This window comes from Eschrichtius robustus, chromosome 4, assembly GCF_028021215.1.
Source record: "Eschrichtius robustus isolate mEscRob2 chromosome 4, mEscRob2.pri, whole genome shotgun sequence".
NCBI classification, from domain to species: Eukaryota; Metazoa; Chordata; class Mammalia; order Artiodactyla; family Eschrichtiidae; genus Eschrichtius; species Eschrichtius robustus.
The window spans coordinates 147,944,531-147,950,983 of NC_090827.1; positions in this window are offsets into that span (position 1 = coordinate 147,944,531).

A 6,453-nucleotide genomic window follows, 5' to 3' on the forward strand; every position below is an offset into this window, starting at 1 on the left:
AAGGAGGTAAAAGACCTGTACTCAGAAAACTATGACACTGATGAAAGAAATCAAAGATGACACAGATGGAGAGATATACCATGTTCTTGGATTTGAAGAATCAATATTGTGAAAATGACTATACAACCCAAAGCAATCTACAGATTCAATGCAATCCCTATCAAATTACCAGTGGCATTTTTTACAGAACTAGAACAAAATATCTTAAAATTTGTGCGGGGACACAAAAGACCCCGAATAGCCAAAGCAGTCTTGAGAAAGAAAAACAGAGCTGGAGGAATCAGACTCCCTGACTTCAGACTATACTACAAAGCTACAGTAATCAAGACAATATGGTACTGGCACAAAAACAGAAACATAGATCAATGGAACAGGATAGGAAGCTCAGAGATAAACCCACGCAGCTATGGTCAACTAATCTATGACAAAGGTGGCAAGGATATACAATGGAGAAAAGACAGTCTCTTCAATAAGTGGTGCTGGGAAAACTGGACAGCTACATGTAAAAGAATGAAATTCGGACACTCCCTAACACCATACACAAAAATAAACTCAAAATGGATTAGAGACCTAAATGTAAGACTGGACACTATAAAACTCTTAGAGGAAAACATAGGAAGAACACTCTTTGACATAAATCACAGCAAGATCTTTTTTGATCCACCTTCTAGAGTAACGGAAATAAAAACAAAAATAAACAAATGGGACCTTATGAAACTTAAAACCTTTTGCAAAGCAAAGGAAAACATAAACAAGACGAAAAGACAACCCTCAGAATGGGAGAAAATATTTGCAAACGAATCAATGGACAAAGGATTAATCTCCAAAATATATAAACAGCTCATTCAGCTCAATATTTAAAAAACAACCCAATCCAAAAATGGGCAGAAGACCTAAATAGACATTTCTCCAAAGAAGACATACAGATGGCCAAGAAGCACATGAAAAGCTGCTCACCATCACTAATTATTAGAGAAATGCAAATCAAAACTACAATGAGGTATCACCTCACACCAGTTAGAATGGGCATCAAAAGAAACTCTACAAACAACAAATGCTGGAGAGGGTGTGGAGAAAAGGGAACCCTCTTGCACAGTTGGTGGGAATGTAAATTGATACAGCCAATATGGAGAACAGTATGGAGGTTCCTAAAAAAACTAAAAATAGAATTACCATATGACCCAGCAATCCCACTACTGGGCATATACCCAGAGAAAACCATAATTCAAAAGGCACATGCACCCCAGTGTTCATTGCAGCACTATTTACAATAGCCAGGACATGGAAGCAACCTAAATGCCCATCGACAGATGAATGGATAAAGATGTGGTACATATATACAATGGAATATTACTCAGCCATAAAAAGGATCGAAATTGGTCATTTTTAGAGACGTGGATGGATCTAGAGACTGTCATACAGAGTGAAGTAAGTCAGAAAGAGAAAAACAAATATCATATATTAACGCATATATATGGAACCTAGAAAAATGGTACAGATGAACCAGTTTGCAGGGCAGAAATAGAGACACAGATGTAGAGAACAAACATATGGACACCAAGGGGGGAAAGTGGCAGGGTGGTGGTGGTGGTGTGATGAATTGGGAGATTGGGATTGACATATATACAGTAATATGTATAAAATAGATAACTAATAAGAAAAAAATTATGTCTTTAATTAAACTGAAGTATAATTCTGACAAAAAAAAAAGAGACCATTATCCTCTAGCACAGTAGGTTTCTAAAATGACAGACATCTGTAATGTTCCCAAAATTATCTGTAAAGCCCTTTGTTTCTTCATAAATCACATGCATGTAGAAGTTTCAAAATGTCATGATGAAAAAGTAAACCAGTTTTAAAAAGTAAAAAAAAAAAAAAAATTTTCCTGTCTGAGCATTTTGAAGGTTAGAATTTTTCATTCTGTTTAAAATTCTTCCAAATTAAAACTTACACTAGACATTGGATCCATTTGTTAAAATGCAGCAGTTAGTTTGCAAGAACAAATTGGGAAGATGGATTTCTAGCAAATAATTTCCAGTAAAAAACCTTTGCATATCTGGTGGGTGGAATTGAGAACTCAGCATCGGGGTTTAATAAGGCTGGTGGATGATCTTCTTCTTCTATTTGGACCCAAGGATCTTTGTGAGGTTTGATTTTTCCTTCTTAACTTTGGTAGTCATTAAATGCAGGTATCAGCATAAGCTGGATTTATAAGTAGACCTTTGCCTTGCTCTATCATGAGGTGTTAAACCAAGGTTTTCAAAATAATGAAGCATATATAATCCCACCACTTTCAGTGAAAAATATTATCAGCTAACTAGGCCTATGTGTGTGTGAGAGAGAGAATAAAAGACTTTTTAGGACTATGTGAAAAGAAATAATTTTTTAAAACTATTAAAACTATTTACTTCATCTCATCCCTTAAATTTCTATTTTGTGTATGTTAGTCTACTTAATGTTGCCAGTACAGATTGTGACTATAGTTTCAGATGAACCAATGAACATGTACTGGAAGTGTTACTGCACCAAACTTGGGTCCACTCACCTGTGTGCAGTAAAGCCAAGCTACTGACACCAGCTTGTGGTGAAGGAAAGTGCAGCGTTTATTGCAGACACCAAGCAAGGAGTCCAGGGCAGCTAGTGTTTAAAAGACCCGAACTCCCCGAAGCCTTTCAGGGAAAGGTTTTTAATGACAGGGTGAGGGAGAGGGGTTGTGGGCTGTGTGGTCAGCTCGTGGACATTCTTCTGATTGGTTGGTGGCGAGGTAATTGGGAGTCAACGTCATCAACCTTCTGGTTCCAACCGGTCTGGGGTCTACAGTGCTTCTTCTGGGGTCAGCTAACTTCTTCCACCTGGTGGAGGTTTCAGGATCTGCAAAACAGCTCAAAGGACATGGCTCAGAATATTATCTGTAGCCCTTGAGGAGGAACTGAAGGTCCTTGACTTTGTGGAATGGCTAAAGTCTTATTATTTTGTCTGGTTTAACTGTTTTCCTTTTTTTCTGCATTTTTTCACTTCTCTGATTAAATTTATTCTTTGACTAACGTTTTTCTACAAACAAAAGGCAGGTGGAGGACATGGGCGGGGATCTATTTTGGGAAGGCCTCATAGGGTCCTGCTCGGTCACAGGAGTGCTGGTCACACACTTTTTCTGATAAGGGCATCTGGTCTGCAGAGTTTGAAGACCACTGAGGTACACACTTCCGTCAGCGTCTGTGAAGTGGCCTGAGCCAATGGCACACGTGTCCTCTTCAGCTTCGTGGCTTTGTGGCTATGTGTCTCTTTGCCACGTGGGAAGAGGCAGAGGCAGGGGCTTGGGGGTTCGTGCTAGGCGTCCTCCCCTCGATTCACCCCTCCCTAGGATATTACAGTGGGAAGGAGGAGGAACTACTTTCAGTAATTCCGCTGATGGTAGTCTTGATTACGTATGATAATCTCCACATCTTCGCAGTCAGTATCTAGTCTTTGAATGTCATTTGTTTCTTCCGCAGTTACCCTCTTTCCCAAAGTGTTCACCATTTGAAAATCTCTCATACCCTTAAGTGATTCCTCTTGATTCGTTAATGATTTGGCTCCCAGGGCTTTCAAGAGGAAAAATATTCCTGATGTGATGGTTGAGTCATGTTTGGTGAAATGAGCAATTCATGCCCAGCACGATGCTAGAGCAATACTGCATTAAGACTTTGGTGAGAACATGTGTCTTCTGGGAATTTTGTTACATGAAAGTAAAAATGAAGTCACTCTGCTTTTAACTCCTTTGCTAAGCTTAAAAAAAAACCCAAAGCAGCCTTTCTTAATTTCAATGAACTTAAAATACCGAAGTCCTCATCTTTTTCTCTTGTATCTGATGGCGAGCAAGCTTGGGTTCCGCCACCTGAACCTGGACAAGACCCCTACAAGCCATGTTACATCTCCCCCAGCCTCAGTTTCTCCATCTGCAAAATGGGGCCAATAATGGGTCTATAATAATACCTGCTCCCTTTTATGCCTTAACACAGTTATTATTAAATTGATTTATGCTAATGAAATCCTCTTAGAAGCGTGAGACTTCTTTCTTTTTCCATTGACGTAATCGTTTCTAATACAAACTTCTCTGCTTTCTATTGTATTTTGTCTTGTGGGAACCATCATCCCTGCATTTCCCACAGCCAGAATCTCTTTTGGCCTTATGAATTGAATTCAGATCCGCTACTCCTGATGTCGGATATCCTCCACTGCAGAAACAGAACAAACAAAAATCCCTCAGACTCTTCCAAACTGGCTGTGTCAGTTTGGAGTTTCTGACCAGCGCAGAGAGCCTTGCTCAGGTTACATCTCGTTACTGTCTTAAAGGCTGTTTCCCTCGGAGGTGACACATTAACACTGGGTTGTACAGGCAGGACACTCTCACCCTTGCTTCCCCTGGGGTCTCAGGACTTCTTACTTCAGCCCAGTTTTTGGAACTTGGGCAACAGCAGCTTCCTCTGGAAGGGGGAGGTCCCGGGCTTAAGTGGGTTTCTATTTTGGAGGCCCTTCTCTGGGTCACCCTCTCCTATCTCCTGCCCCCAGCAAGCTCTCTTTACCCTTTAGGCGGCTGCTACACAGAGCCCAGGACGAAGGAGCTTTCTGAAGCCCCATGAAAATTTTTGAGACCTAAAAAAAAAAAAAAAAAAAAAAGGATTGACCCCAAAATATGAAAATAAAACAAAATTAAGAATCATTTAATTTGGACTTACCTGGTGGCGCAGTGATTAAGAATTCGCCTGCCAATGCAGGGCACACAGGTTCGAGCCCTGGTCCGGGGAGATCCCACATGCCGTGGCACAGCTAAGCCCGTGAACCACAACTACTGAGCCTGCACTCTAGAGCCCATGAGCCACAACTACTGAGACCTGCGCACCTAGAGCCCATGCTCTGCAACAAGAGAAGCCACCGCAATGAGAAGCCCGTGCACTGCAACGAAGAGTAGCCCCCGCTCGCCACAACTAGAGAAAGCCCGCACAGCAACGAAGACCCAATGCAGCCAACTAAATTAAAAAATTTAAAAAAAAAAGAATCATTTAATTAAATGTCTACAAACTAATAATTATGCTGACAGTATTGATAAAATGTTAATATTCAAAAAATAGTAATAATTAAAAAAAAACAATTAGGAGGTTAGATTATTCCCTTCAAAAGGACCATGTACCATGCTTGCTGAGAAATTGATTACAAATGAAATAGTTTACTTGTAGCTAAATCATTAAAATTTTTTATTTCAGAAAAACAGTACTTTGGGTGCATTTTAATATATCTGATATGATATAGAGGGTTTGGACATTTGAATGAAGAGGGCTTGGAAACTTGAATGAAGACTATATACTAGATGGTATTAGGGAATGATTGTTAATTTTCTTAGTTGTGATAATGGTATTAAGGTTAAGTGGGAGAATCTGAGGAGCTACATATGGAAGTATTTAGGGGTGAGATGCCTTGATGTTGGCAACTTGTTTTCAAAGTGTTCTGCGAAATAATAACCATATGGTGGAAAGAAGGAGGAACGAATTCCATTTCTTCTGTGCATAGTAGCCTTGATTGCGGATAATAATTTCCATATCTTTGCGGTCAGTATCTTCCCTTAAGTGTTTGTCATTTGAAAATTACTCAGCATGTCAGCCACCAGCTTTCAAAAGGTTCTGCAAAATGATAATAACAAATATATGTGTGTATGTTTATATATACACACATATACAGAGAGAGGATAAATGTGAAATGTTAACAAGTGCTTTGAAGACAATAGTAAAGCAGGTTAGAGGATAAAGAATGATGGAGACCAAAGGGCATTATTTGGATACCATGGTAAGGAAGCCTTTTGGAGGAGTAACATCTGATCCAGATCTGAATCAGATCTGAATGAATCGAAGGACCAAGATATATGAGGATTTGAAGGAAGAGTACGTTAGGCATATGCAAAGGCCCTGAGGCAGGACTTCAAAACACCTAATACTGTGCAACAATTTTTTGTTGTTGTTGTTAATCTGGTGAGAGTAAAATTGACTTTAATGATTTTAAATGTATATTTACCTGTTTATGAATAAGAAAATTTTAATATATTTATTTGTTACGTGCCCTTCATTTTTGTGTGAAAGTCTTGTCTTTTGCTTATTGTTCTATTGGGTTCTTTGCCTTTTTCTTATTGATTTGTAGTTCTTATATTCTGGGTATGACTCTTTTGCCCATTATATGTGAGGCAAATATCTTCTCCCTGTTTACGGATTGTCTTTTCTCTCTTTTTATGGTGTCTTTCAAGGAACAGGTGTTCTAAATTTTAATACAGTTGACTTTATCAGTCATTTTATTTATGGTGTACATTTTTGTGTCATAATTAAGACAATTTTTCTTACCCTGAAGAAAAAGAAAGACATTCCACCTATGTTATTCTAGATGTTTTGTGATTGTTTCTCACGCTGAAGTCTTTAATCCACCTAAAATTGA